The 15,953-nt window shown below is 34.1% G+C and overlaps 1 protein-coding gene across 2 annotated transcripts in view; it reads right to left on the reverse strand.

Annotated features, from left to right (window-relative positions):
• Positions 1–15,953, reverse strand: part of LOC149085603 (uncharacterized) — a 145,458-nt gene that overhangs the window by 21,108 nt on the left and 108,397 nt on the right. Inside the window, exon 2 of one of the 2 annotated variants that reach the window (XM_089233741.1) lies at positions 6,430–6,552. The exons of the other annotated variant lie outside the window; for it this stretch is intronic. The gene's annotated coding sequence lies outside the window, so the exon portion shown is untranslated. The remainder of the gene's footprint in view (positions 1–6,429; positions 6,553–15,953) is intronic. 2 annotated transcript variants of the gene reach the window in all.

Consider the following 15,953-nt stretch of genomic DNA (forward strand, 5'->3'; position numbering starts at 1 on the left):
ACGTTTAAAAAAAAATGCGATAAACTTGGTGGGGTAAATCGAGAAGCTATCCATTCTTAGATAAGACATCCATAAATATTTTTTATGTGGGCATTGTATTATATTTTATTATGTATATATAGTTTTTAGTTTTCATAATTGCATTTTTAATTGGGCTGCTGTATTTTAGAAATATATGACATCCATATTTGTAATGGGCATCTTTTTCTCAGCTACCTCGATGGTCATTTTTCCTTGTATTTGTATAATCTATTAACCCTAAGGAGAAATCGAGAAAACAAACCAGTTTTTTTCCTTTGTAGTGTGTGTGTCTGTACTTCTGAATTTTTACGCGATCGTTATACCCAAAATTAAAAATGTTTTTGCTTTGATCAACGACTGTGTTCATTTGATTTACCTCGTTTAAATGAATTAAATATTACTAACAACATCGATGTGAAAATTTTTTCTCCAGTTCCAACTTAGAAGTTTCCGAAGACTTACATGTTACATCCATGGATCTATGCCCCCTACCCACACGGGTGGGGCTGATATAGCTCTAGCCCTGGGCCCGGGACAATTATTTAATTTCAATTATTACTCATTTTTTTCATGATATAGATTCAGTATAGAAGGGTCCGTGAAACGTCTGGTCTGGGGGGGGGGGATCGCCAAAGATCCCAGTCTAGTGGCCCTGCCCTGCACGCTGGGACAGTGGTTGCACCACGTTTGTGATTGTAATTCTGTAACACAATTAACTCGATTAACTCAACACAATAGGCTTGTTGAATGAAATCGATCGCAGTTACAAATTGTCATCTTGATGTCTAATAAATAGTTTCAAATTTTTACGGTATCTCATTTATACAAATACAACGCCACAACAGGCAAAGTGCCCAACGAAGTGACTGAGAAAAAGATGCCCATAAAAATATGGATGTCATATATTTCAAAAGTATAGCAACCCAATTAAAAATGCAATTAACAAAAATTGTAAACAATATAGATAGATAGATTTATTAATTGTATTAAAGGCCGTCGGCCTATTACAATAAGTGGTACAAAAACAGAGAAAAAAAAGATTACATTTGTATCTAATAAATACAAAAATATAAATATCAATATCAGTGAGAGTTCACATTTTCAAAAAGCCTACAACCCCCTGCTGAGGAAAAATTTTCCTTTCGTTGGTTGTTTGGTGATTAACTGACCGTTACAAAAATGCACATCACAAAAATTCAAAACGTTATAATTCATTAAATATCCATCTGATCCTGAAACAGGAAACACCTTTCCATATTATTTCACAAGGAATCATGTGTGTAATTATTGGGTGGGCGGTCACTAGTTAACGCCCTCTATAAGCTTTTCTTTTTCAATGATTTTTGAACCAAAATATTTCTGCCATGGACGGAGATACGGGGGGGGGGCCGTGAGAGGCATTGCCCCCCCTCCCCCAGCGTCAAAGGTGGAGTCGACAGATTTAATGTATATGCGTATACATGAATTGGCATCATCATCATCATCGTGCCCCCCAGACTTCCAAGTCCATTCCGCCTATATACATATATGATTTCTGCTAACATTGCACTTAGATATACGGATTTTTCTTGTTAGCGTCACACGGCGACATACATTTAATTGGATGTTGGAAGACGGGGGGGGGGGGGCGCGAATAAAAATTTTAATTGTGCAATTCAGTAAATATACGGTTCCTGAAAAAGGAAATAAATACCAAAAATGATTATATAATTTGAATACTTTTACTAATTGAAAGTCTATCACCAATGGTTTTAAAGATAAAAGATTAAAAGATGTACATGGGCTTGACTTTACACAGTGTCTAGACCACATGAAATATATGTGAAAATTTTCTCAAGAACCTAATATTTTCTGACAATCTTCTGAAAAAAAATCTATATTCTTGAGTAACATTTTGTTCTCTTTAAAAGAAATTCTTCGCGTGTAATTTCAGTATACAGAGAACGATCATAATGGGGGGTCTTACCTCCTGCAAACTGATTTACCAACTCCGATTCCGCAATGTTGAATTGATTATACGAGAGCGCATATGATTGGAGCTAGAGGTTTTCCAGGAAAAACAATTTATCGTCGCCTAATCGTATTTGACCATTTTTCGGTACTGATATTAAATGGAATGAAGAATATAAGGTTATGGAAAGTTCTATGCACAACAGAAAAATACTCATAATTCATTTTCTACACTATGCTGCCAAAAGCCCAGTTATGAAATAACGGTTGCAGAGTTGACAAACATATATCATAATTCATCACAGTGACGTCTTCTTGTCTAGCTCTTTCACGTGCACACGAGAGGACTTGGAGACATGAATTATGTTATATTACTTACATTATTACCATAAAAAAAGGTTTTCCTCCATCGGAAGATTTTGCACCAGTATAAAGCTGTCGGTAAAATATCTGTTTAGTCTGACCTAAGCGAAATTAACCCTCTCAATCAAACAATGGACCTAGGTACCCTATAAGTCTCACACAATTGGTGTTGATTTCTCTGCCAGTCTACCGCTCCAATCAAGCCCAAAATTCTCGAACTTGAACATTCTTGGTATTGGCTTGTATGAGCGTTGGTGAATTCCTGTTTTATTGACGGAGAGTCATGATAGAATTCCTGGCGCTGAGACTATCTCGGATTACATTCCCGACTTCATCTACATTCCATGATTCCTTGAACTTCGCTATATCAAGTTCACGTGTGTAGTACAGAGTGATTCATTGAACAAACTTTAAGAGGCGATATAAGACAACGAAAGAAGCATTTTTGATCATAGAAGGTGCGGTCGAATTGCAATAGCAAAGACGGTAGAAGATGTTTTTAGAGACTGCTCACCAGTACTTCACCAAAAACAAATACCATATTTTTCCGATGGATTTGCTGCGATATGTGCTATCAACCATTCGAGGGTGCACATGCACCTTCGGACTGGATCGGAATGTCTTTTTTTATTGGTGCAAGGACCATCAAGGTTATGCTGCTCCAAACAATGATCGAGTGGGAGAATTTGCGTTACCCAGGTTGCACCATGCGCGAAGGCCTTCCACATTACAATACTCTGCACCCTTGAATGGTTGATTACACTTACTGGCAGCAAATCCTTCAGAAAAATGTGATAGTTGTTTTTGGTGAAGTGCTGTTGAGCCCCCTCTAAAACACCCTCTACCGCCTTTTCTATTGCGATTCAACCACTCAATCTATGACCGAAAATGCTTGTTTAGGAGTCTTATGTAACCTCTCAAAGTTTGTCACATGAATTTAGAATCACCCTGTATAACTATGCCATTTTAACTATTATAGTTTTTAAAATATTTTTGTTATTTTAGGTTCTTATAATATTGAGATTGCTATATTATAATTAAATTACTTATTGTTTTCCTCTCTCAACAGGAGGTTCCGACTTAGTTCAGGCTTTCTATAGTTCGTTTCAGGTTAACTTTGCAGTGGAGAGAAAGGTAGAGAGTGTACTCCTCCGCCGCAAAATAAAGTTCCCATAAATCGGAGTTTTATGATGATCATTTATACAGAATATTTCAATTTTTTTAATGATTTTGTGAAAAAAAAAGGAAAAATATCGTTTTGAACCGATGTTTCTTCGTTTGAAATTTTTAAATTAGAAAAAAATATTGGTTACCATTATCCAAAAATGTATAGCAACCACAACGACATTTTCGCGGTATCCTAGAAATTGTCCATACCTTACCCAGGCCGCGCATCGATACATTGGTTAAGAGGCTTTTGTTGCCATAGCAACGAGTGATGAGGTTCCCTCGTAGCTTCCTCTTCACTGCAAAGTTAACCTGAAACGGACTATAGACAAGTTTTAAGAAAGGGGAACTTACCATATCCAATTATCTCTTTCAATGCGATGACACTTAGGACTAAGAAACTCCAGGTGGTGTGACATGTACATTACACGCGTCAAATTAATCTTCATAGTAGAGCCCTCGGATCAAAAGCATTGGGGAACTACAGGCGTCAGGGGTGGTTCTCAATATTATCAACATCGATGATTATGGAATTTTTTTAATAGCAGAATCATTACTTTTGTTTTTGAAATCACATCGATTTGCATTTTCTGTTTTTTTTTAAATCTTAGTATTTTTATTCGGTACAACATGATAAATACAGTAATTATAGAAGTTTACTCTTATATTTTTTCTTCCAAGTTTGATTCTGTGTATATCTACTTTTGTAGCCAAATATATATACCTTTTCCCCATCTATTTCTAGTTTTGTAAACAATCTATATATATTTATATATAATGACATGTTCTGACTGACTCCCTGATTCACTGATTCATCATCACCGAGCCGAAACCACTGAAGTTATGAACATGAAATTTGGTTAGTAGTTTCATTTCATGAAGAGTAAAGACCCAGTAAGAAAGGGTTTTTCGAAGTTCGAACCCTAAGGGGGTTCAAAGGTTGCATAGAGAAATCACGCCGAGCGAAACAGCTGAAACTATAAATATGAAATTTGGTCAGTACTTTTATTTTATGACGTAAAAACAAACTAAGAAGGGGATTTTTGAAATTCGACCCCTAAGGGGGTCATAAGGCGGTTCAAAGGTTATATAGAGAAATCACGCCGAGCGAAACAGCTGAAACTATAAATATGAAATTTGGTCAGTACTTTTATTTTATGACGTAAAAACAAACTAAGAAGGGGATTTTTGAAATTCGACCCCTAAGGGGGTCATAAGGCGGTTCAAAGGTTGCATAGAGAAATCACGCCGAGCGAAACAGCTGAAACTATAAATATGAAATTTGGTCAGTACTTTTATTTTATGACGTAAAAACAAACTAAGAAGGGGATTTTTGAAATTCGACCCCTAAGGGGGTCATAAGGCGGTTCAAAGGTTGCATAGAGAAATCACGCCGAGCGAAACAGCTGAAACTATAAATATGAAATTTGGTCAGTACTTTTATTTTATGACGTAAAAACAAACTAAGAAGGGGATTTTTGAAATTCGACCCCTAAGGGGGTCATAAGGCGGTTCAAAGGTTATATAGAGAAATCATGCTAAGCCGAAACTGCTGGAGCTATAATTATTAAACTTGGCCAGTAGTTTTATTTATGACATAAAAACTAAGAAGGGGATTTTTGAAATTCGACCCCTTAGAGGGTCAAAAGATGGTTCAAAGGTTATATAGAGAAATCATGCCAAGCCGGAACCGCTGAAATTATAAATATGGAATTTAGTTGATACTTTCATTTTACAATGTAAGGACTCGGTAAGAAGGGGTTTTCTTGAAATTCGAACCCTAAGAGAGTCATAAGGGTATTCAAAGGTTGCATAGAGAAATCGTGCCGAGCCGAAACCGCTGCAGCTATAATTATGAAATTTGGTCAGTAGTTTTAGTTTGTAATGTAGACACACGCACGCACGCACACACACACACACCAAACTAAAAAGGGATATTTCAAAATTCAACATCTCAGGGAGGTCATATGGGGGTTTCAAAGGTTATATGGCGCAAGCATCGCTGAGTCCAAACAGCAGAAGCTATAAATATGAAATTTGATGAGTATTATATTTTATAATGCAGAGAATCACTACGACGGGATTTCTGAAAATTTAACCCCAAACGGGGTGCAAATGTTATATGGGGGAAATAATTGCAGAACAATTATCAAATGACCAAATCCACGCGAGCGAAGCCGCGGGTTACAACTAGTCTTACAGCCCTTCGCGTATTTATTCGTTCCAAGTATTTCGCTTTTAGAATCACCATACTATATCATGGACATAATAATTTTCCAGCATACTCTTACAAGCTTTAAATTCCAGTGTATGAAGGATGGAAAATGAAATAGCGTCGTATAAAATCCAGAGTTAAAGCTGAAGTAGCGCAGTATTTTCAAGGCTTAATTAAAAATGTTGATAAGAGCACATGGAAGTACCTCGATACTTTAAACATCTTGAAATCGATCATTTATATTCAACATATTAGTTACCTCCTGGTCTAAAATGAAATATTCACACCTGAAATAGAATAATTCCATAACTTGGATCCTACGAACTTATTTTTATACTGTCGAGAACATTTCAAATGCAAAGAAAATTTCATTTTTCGCGTGTATGGAAGTATCAAATAAATGTGGTTTCCGTCGTGGAAGGGCTATTTATATAGTCTTAGAGCTACTTGTAATTCCAGAGGAAACTTCAAGAAATCGAAAACTTTTCCTCAAATATTTACTTTTTTCCCAGACATGCTCACACAGGAGTAAAAAGATTGATTGTTGTTCTTCACTCACTTTATTGACATTAAAGAGCTTTCTCGCCACTCACGTGAAATACTAAAATGTTCTTTTAGCACCAAAAAGCGTATATAGAAATAACTGTATAGGGTTGACACTTTTTTTTTTCTTTTTACCCCAACTAGAAGCATACAGGATTTATGAAACTCACGACTTGATTTTCTTTCGCAGATGAACTGATGCATGTTTAGCACGCAGAGTAACCTGGTGTGATTCTTTTTCATGGCGTAGATGTTTTTCTTGATGTATCAGACTCGAGTAAGATACTCAAAATCTGTAAATATATTATGTAGTTATGATTCATATGTGTGTTTCTATATTTTTGAAAATATTAAAGCAATAAAAAAATTCACATCAAATTTACGATTCACCTAATATCACAATTTTTGTTTAATACAGTACTCATTTTAAAGATATATATATATATGTGTGTGTGTGTGTGTGTGTGTGTGTATCACTAAGAAACACATCCAAAGAAGAAAGAAATGGAGAACATATTATAAATCTTTTGTTCAAAAGAATCGTAATGATTAGTGGTTTGGGAATGAATGTCTAAGGAGGATGGAAAAATAAATTCACAGATTTTTATTGGCAAGTCAAAGGAATGCATTTTTATCCTCTTGAAAAAACATAATAATAAATAGTTCAAACACTGGTAAAAGATAAATCACTCTAATTCTTTTCCAAATATGTTTAATATCTTGACTGTGTTATCAAATATAAAGTTTGCTTGAATTAATAATTCTCCCGTGGGTAAAGATAAAACCAACAAACGTCAAGTACTTCTGATTCTTTTGGAAAACAGATTTCGACGCTACTTTTTTTGCTCATAAAATGCTTAAGTGCTACTTCTGATTCAAAAAAAAAAAAAAAAAAAAAAAAAATCAAAGAACCATGTTATGTACTTTCTTGTAACTCAGAATTGTCAATAGAAAAAAAACTCGTGCTTTTTACTTATCTGAGAAATTGTGTTTATCTTAAATAATAAAAGTTATTTTATTGATATATATACACACACAAGACGTCAGACACGGCATTCATATTGCAAATGGTTGCATAGTTTATAAAAATTTTTTATGTGGACACTGTCCTCAAAAACACAATTAGAAAGTTGTTGGCCTGTATATCATGTGACAAACAAAAAACAATTCTGCGTTTCTAAATGAAATATTCGTTGAGATATTTCAATTAAAAATCGGTGAAAAGTTGAGAAAGAACAGCAAAAGCGATGGAAAGAACCGTTGTCCATTAGTTTATATACTGTTTTTTTCCATTTTTTTTCTCCGATTTTTTAATTACAATATCTCCGTGAATTGGAAAGCACTTGGAAATGCGGAATTTTTTTGTTGGCCTTGGAGTTATATGGCAACAACTTTTTAATTGGATTTTTGCGGACAGGGTGTTCGTATAAAAAGTTAATTTTTATATTTCAATAACTATACAACCCTTTTCAATATGTATTTTATTGAAATTCGGATTATACTAATGAACAAGGTTTGCATCTCGATGGGTGATCGTTAATAGTTTTCTAATCATTCCATCATAAATATTATATGAGAGCGTAATATTGTTTATTATAAAACCGCACGTGCAGCCCGATACAAAGTCACAAAGACTTCTTGTCTTACAGCATCAGTTAGACAGAAATTGATCGAATGTCACATGGTAAAAGATTTAATTGAGCTTCAGAATGCCTGTGACGCAACAATAAATTATGACTATTCACGTAATATACTAAGAACGTGCGGTTCTTTTTGATTTTCTGATATAATTTATCCAATATAAGAGTTCTGCGCTTAAAACGCTTAAAAAATCATTCACTACATCGATAGCAGATTGAAGCTCGACGGCAAATGGCCTTTTACCACTTACTGGGAGTCTTTGCAAGCCAAGCTGGAATCGTCTTGATACACGCAAAGTCTGGCGATAACACAACTTCAGCACGCAACGTTTTATCACGATTCGGGAAACGTTGCTAAGATTTGTATCATGATCCGCTCAAGGAACGAATAGTTGAGTACGATTGCTACACTTAAAATGAATTTTTGCTCATAATTTTCTATTTTTAAAGAGAAATTATGACGCAAAAGCGTAAATAAATTGCTTTTAAAGTGCTACTTAACAGAAATAACGATTTCGAATGAGGGGTTAGTTCATTGAGAAACTAATATGAAGGGCGTTCAGCTACTCACTCTCTCTTAATATATGAACAGATTGCGCTAAATTACATCAGTTCCGAATAATTAGTTTAGGAAATAGCGATGCTTTATGTATTTGTATATTCTGCGAAACGTGTAATTTTAACTGAATAACCAGATGAACCATCTATTGTTTAAAACCGATTTCAAGGGTCCGGTTTCACGTCTCTCAACGGGATTCGAACCAAGACATCGAACCAATTTGTTTGCGCTAATCATTTGGCTGACTCTAACATTGATATTTCATAAATACAATTTTATCATCTTAAAAAAGCTTCTGTTGTTAGCGTAAACTCTTGCAGTTGTTGCACAACGAAAGATAGTACTTCTGTTTTAGAGACATTTCACAGATTTCATTTCGGTTTATCAAACAAAATGCTGCAATTTAACTTATTTAACAACTTCATTATTGAAACTTTGTTTTCTAGTAGGGTTAAAGTTATTCTCAACGTCAACATCCTTCAAATTCAGGTAATACCTGAAGTCGCAATCAAAAGAATATAGAACAGTTTATTGGAAGAGAAGTTCTTGTGGTAAAAGGTCATCGTCGATATGAGTTCATTTTACTCAACGTTTTCTCAACATCATCAGAAAGTGTCGTAACTAAATTCGAAGATATATTTTTTGACCGTAAATGTAAGAATTTTCAACAGCTAACCCACCAGTGATCACAGCGTGCGCTCATACTCTCCCAACCCTGCCAAACTCTGCTTCTTTTTAGTGGTCGTTCTTCATTGAAATAATTAAACATTAAAATTTCTATTATCGGAGAGAGGAAGCAATGAAGCTCAACAGGACGTGAATCCCGACTATGACGTACATCAGACCGTCTTTATTCGAGGTCATCAACGAAATCAGCTGAAAAGTCAATAGGTAGTCTAATTTATTTTTGTCCAAGGACGTAAAGAAGCAACTCACGTGATACCAGCAATATGATATTCAATACGACCAATCAGAAGAAGCAGCGCATGACAGTCTGGAAGAGAATAAGCACGGGCTGCAATCATTGGTGGGTTAGCTGTTGAAAAGTCTTGGATTTCCACCTTAAAAAACAAATCTATGAATTTATTATCAAGTTACGACATCTCCTAATGATGCTAACTGCTGGTGTTGGGGAAACGTTGAACGAAATGAACTCATATCGACTACGACCTTTTGCCCCGAGAACTTCTCTTCCAACTGACAACAGCCGCTAAAATCAAGCCATAGAACCGTTTGTTCAAACAAAATGTATTGAAGGAACAGTCTTGATATCTAGATATTCGTAAAAACAAAACAGTATTGGAACTCCGTAGCGCTCATCGATCCATTCCAGCGTTTCTATTATATAATTTTCTGACACTTTCTCTCTCTCCCTCTGAAATATTGAAAATTTGTTCCATAAATTATTTTACAAAACGGCTAAAAACAACTTTTGTTTTTTCTTTCTCAACTTCACGAGCTCCAACTGTCGCAAAGAAACTCTTGAGATTAAGAAACAAAGCTCTCGTATGAAAGAAAAAAAAAAGTGATAGATTTTGCTGGAAAAAAAAAAATTGTCAAGGAAATTGTATGTCTTATATATGAGGGAGTAAGTAATGTGGAGATGTATCATTTAGGACTTTCTAAAACTCTCCTAAAAATTCCAGTTTCTTGCTCCAGACAAGTGCATTAAACATCCGAAATCTCCGAAGTGGAAACAATCATAACACGCAGTTTTGAAAGAGTTTTTCTTGTGGATGGCTTTCAGAATTGAAAGACTGGTTCATACACGTTAAACCAAAGCGCCAGAATGGATAAAAAAAAATAGAGAATAATACGAAGTCAAATTATAAATAAGAAGTTTCAACTGGAAAAAAAAGAAAGGAAAACAAAGGATTTTTTTCTACAACGGAAATAATAAAAAAATTACAGAGACTACTAAGAGAGAAATATGATAAAGTCTGTTAAAACGCGATACAACAAAAACAATTCGCATCAACAGTCTTTCTTATAATATACAAAGACTAATGATGAAAGAGAAAACTTGTCAGAACATGCATGTATATGTGACTTAATAAGCCAATTACGTTGTTTTTGTGAAACTAAGACTTAAAAACATGAACTCATCTAAGCATATAAAAACTATTTTTCAACATTTTTATATATTCTGATGCTACGTAATTGGCTTCTTTATTTTTATTTTATGAGCCTCCACATACATAATGGGATATTTTTTATGTCTCAAAAAGTGAAAAATATTATTCATCCGTTTTTCTTTATTATTATTATTCTTTTTTGTATTCACAAATTTTTGTGTCTTATTATTGATACATAAACAGAAGTTAAAATAACATTAAATACATAAATGACAGGGCTATTAAGCTATTTTATGGGTACAATCAGGGAAACATTACCGATATATATATATAGTTTGAGCTCTTTTGTGACAGTTTTTCTCGTCGTAGTCATCGACACTTAATTGGCATCTCGTAAATATAGTTACGGCATATATATTTAAACAGAGCTCACTTCATTACCATGAGGTTTCTCATTTTCTGCATAAAAAAGAAAATCGAGTCCTATTCTATATTGAGGTTGAGAGCTTTTATTTTTATTGCTTGCCGAAGATGCTTTGTTCTCGAGAGCTCAAGATTTCATGATTAGGTGATTTAATGCCCCGGTGGCGTTATTGCCAATTTTGCGCTCTCTGAAGGCGCCGAGGTCATTCCCGGGGGACCGCCATAAGTCCCTAAAAGAACATAATTATGCGAATATTTCGCTTTACGATGGAACCGATGCCATAAATTTAACTTATATTTCTTATCACACGTGAAACGGCGTTGTGTCATATATTTCAGTAACGAGGCTTCGTTCCAAAGAAGCCATGATAAAGAGTAGTGAATGCGCTGGTGAAACTAGAATCGCCATCGTAGAAAATAATTGAGGAAAAATATTATTATGATGGAGCAATAAAAATCCGTCAAGCTTCTTCACGATCCTGATGTACGGAGACTACCTTAATACAAAAATTGTAGCCAGAAGCAAATGCAGTTACGTGAATTCGCAGCAAATCTTATTGGATTTTGAAAGAATAACTACATAGCAGAACTCTTTTTTGGTAATCAATGAGCATTTTTTCTGTAGACAAGCAATATAAGAACGCAAACCTGGATTTTTACGAAATGCCATTCAGAGGTAACATTCTGGCCACGTATATGTTACTGTAAATATGATAAGTCCGGAAATTATGCATAATCATCGACCATTTTGTTAATTTTGAATAAATATGGTGGATTTATCTCATTTGCCGGTGATTACGTATAATTCCCAGCTCGCATTAATAAATATAATAAATCGTCTCAATCAGTTATTAAAATTTTCCGGACATTATACATAAACTTTATTCAGTCTAGGATGACGAATTTGATCGATAATGTTGGGTATGCGTGCTTGCACATGTTGGTAAATATGTAAGAAGTCAAAATTAACAAGGCTGGTAAGAAAAAGTTATTTTTCTATTTTTTTCATACTTATTTTAACTTTTATGACAAAATACAGTACATAACTGTTAAGTGATTAAGTCAAAGTGATATTTCTGTGTGATTTCTTGCATATTTTTTAAATTTGCCAACTCAATTTGGGAATTAGGCATAATCACCGGTGAAAGTGATAAATGCAATGAAATTGATCAAACTTACCGAGACGATTGGTGATTATGCACGATTACCGATTTATCACATTTATCATATCATATAAGGTAAGTGAGAGTAATATGGACATGCTAAGCTTCAGTAATTTTTGCTGAGGTCTGTATTATAAATTCTAAAAAACAGACAATGTGTTAAAAAACATTTTGAAGAATTGTTAAAAGAAAAGCAAATAATGATCCACGGTATATATCAACGAAAAATATGAAAGAATCGTATTTTTCAAAGAGTCTACCTCTTGGCCATATTCCCAACGAGTGAAGGTAATATGACCAACGAAATCCTTAATGTACAAATCACAACAAATTAACAGGCATTCTCACGAAAACTTATTGATTTAAAAAAGCTATTCAACGAAGCAAACTTTCAATTGAAAATTGAATAAAAAAAATATGTATATATACTTCGTCCACAGCAAATAAATTTCGTAATCTTCAACTAAATTAAAATAACGAATCAAAAATTGAAACTTTTTGAAATAAATTAAAAGACGCATTTCGGACAGATAAATCTGTTTCCCTTCCTTTTTGGTGGATAGAAATTGGGGAAGGATACCCTAAAGAAATGATCTGCCTGGTCACGTGAAATTTCTGTCAAAAAAATTGATATTCGGGCATGCGCAGTGAATATAGCATTTTGTGCTGTAGACAAGCAATATAAAAACGCGAACCTGGATTTTTACGAAATGCCATCACACCTGGCCATAAAACCAATCTGTCAAATATTCTAAAGAAACCTACATGACGGACACAATTTTATACAAATTTAAATTAAAATAAATTCAGTTGAAAAAGCATTAAAAACTGCACATGACTTACTTGGTCAGCGAACTAAATTTATGAAATAATTGAACCTGAGAAGAAATACGAATGTATCGTAAGAAAATAACAACGTGATTTTCCGAATGATACTTTCGGTACAATATGGCGAACTGGTAAGAAACTGTATCACAAAAGCAAAAAAATATATATCATGTGTCCAAATGAATAACAGCATAAGAGCATCAAATTTCGAATTCCTTTCGAAGTAACAAAAATAAATTGACCTTATTACCAACATGGTCGTACTACCACCAGGCGCCTTATTAATAATTCTAGGCAAATACTAATGTATGGACCCAAAACTCGGACATAAAATATACAGAGACACACCTGACAGTCATGGAGTTAACAATCATATCATGAGATAATTTGAAATTGAATACACAATTCTTTAATTGGTGAAGATAAGATTATAACGTGGATATCAACCACAGTACTAAGATTGCGTTGACTCATATCGAAGAAACTATATTTTTGTGCGGCGATATAACAATATTCGATACAATTATTGAATTTTTTTTTACTCCCGGTGCATCATTGAAATAGTCGTAATCGCAAATCCAAACTTTGCCTTTTAGAATCTTTGAAAGGCCGAGACCCATCTCAAGACATGAAAATAAAACTGTCACTGAGATCGTATTTCAATTTTCATGGAAAAATAATGGACGCAGATGAGGGTTTTTTATTTAGATTGGGATTAAGATCTATATATATATAGTGTTTATAGAACTAGAATGAATGATATGAATTGAGCATCATTTTGCATAACTGGAAACGCATAAGAATGAAGAGAACATGTCATTGCAGCTCATTTTTGTAATTTTAGGGGTTTTTTGAATTATGCGAATAAATATTTCTATCATATCATCCAAATGAATAAATATCAGCTTTGCTATCTTGTCTCTAAGAAAGAGGAACGATTATATAAATTTTCGACATGATGCCTCTGAAAGTGTGTCTAAAGGCCGAAACACGTTACACTGACGTCACTCACGTCATGTCAGTGTAGTGTGTTTAGTCGGTTGAGGTGCCTACAGACCACTCTGACGTGACGTGGGACCACGTGGTAACGCGTGAGATATAAAATTCCACCTATGTGTCTTCTGTAGGCACGTTCACACTGCTGAAATGACACATTCCCACGGCCCGTCAGCACAGTGTGAAGGTTCCTACAGAAGACTCATAGGTAGAATTTTATATCTCACAAATTACTACGCGATCTCACGTCACGCCAGAGCACCTTAGGCACCTTAAGACTGAATCCACCTAAACCATCACATATATCTTGTTTCATCTATGAAAATACTGATTATTTGTTCTTATGGTAAGCCTTCCGTTACGTTGGTTATATTAAAAACCTTAAGACGAATGCGTGTATAAATAACTCGCATTAGAAATAATCGAAATACGAATCAATGAATTATTATTAAGATGTACGAACATTAATTTACCAGAAACATGTACGAACATTAATTTACCAGAAACATGTACGAACATTAATTTACCAGAAACATGTACGAACATTAATTTACCAGAAACATGTACGAACATTAATTTACCAGAAACATGTACGAACATTAATTTACCAGAAACATGTACGAACATTAATTTACCAGAAACATGTACGAACATTAATTTACCAGAAACATGTACGAACATTAATTTATAAGTGGAAACAGTAAGTTTTTTCAAACGTGGTTAAATTTAATGGTGTTGTCAAAGTATTTATTCTTAATCCTAAATAGAAAACAGGAATGTGAGGATGTAGATAAACTATAGGCTGAACAGAAGTGAAGAAAAGTCACATACACAGTCGAAAGTAAAAAATAAATAAAATTGTGTCAGGGCCTATATATAGACAGTAATTATATATAAAATTTAAAAAGCAACTTTACAATTTTTAGTGCAATTTTGGCTTTCTGAAAACGTGAAACAGGTTTGAATTAGGTAAAGAGATTGAGATGGAATGAAATGTGTATAGTCTAAAAAGTAAGGTAGAAGAAATTTCTTAAGAAAAACGTTGTCTCTATTGATTTCGCTGTAATGGAGGTGGCATGTTGTTTACAAAAAGCGTAATCCGGAAGAACAGTTTTTGGCAAGGGATTACTGAGGAGCAAATGGAGTCTGCGAGATTTCCAGAAGATAAACAGTAAAAAAATTTTTTGCCTCTCTCTTTTTTATATCTCACTCTCCGCCCCCCCCCCCCATTAAAATCAGATAAGGAGTAGTCTGTGAAGATAAGACGCTTTAGGTATTTAAAAAGTGATATGAGATAAGCAAGGATCAATAAAAATCCCACCAAGTATGAAAAGATTTTGAAGCTGTGATTAAAACTTTAACAAAACAGCTGAGAAGGCTTTAAAAATCGAATCGGTGACGTAACGTGGGTAGAATGTAATACTGTTTAAAAACGAATTACTCAAGTACGTATAGGTCTTGAAATTTGTATAAATATTTGTTAATTTGCAATCAACATATTTTCAGGGGGGAAATGCGTTAATTTATACTCTTAATACAATAATTGAGATTATGTATTTATGCATTCTGTACTTTATTATATTGATAGGCATTTAAATTTTATTAGTTGCTGGTAGATTCAAGAATTAATACTAATATAGTTCAAGTACCCATTTCTACTCCCAAACATAATTATTGCGATTGAAACTAAGCTTTTATATGATATTTATCAAAGCACCATAGAAAATCACCACCCAAACGCAAGCCTATTTCCCAATTTATGAAATTTGTCCATTTGAATCACTAATCGGAAAAACTAAAACAGAATTGGTAAAAGTTATCATATCATCTCTCTTAAACTTTTCAATATTTTCTACAAAATCTTTAAGCAGTTATTTCATATAGAACTCGTTGAAAAACCTAATCGAAAGGCTCGAACAAGATGTGGTTACTTTCATTCTAATATGAATTGCAGACTTGACTAATATACATTACAGATTAGAGATGAAAGTTTTGTCAACAGTTTGACAA

The sequence above is a fragment of the Pholcus phalangioides genome, unplaced genomic scaffold (assembly GCF_987345545.1).
Source record: "Pholcus phalangioides strain wild (caught in Gottingen) unplaced genomic scaffold, Ppha-v1.0 ptg000007l_1, whole genome shotgun sequence".
Classification (NCBI taxonomy): Eukaryota; Metazoa; Arthropoda; class Arachnida; order Araneae; family Pholcidae; genus Pholcus; species Pholcus phalangioides.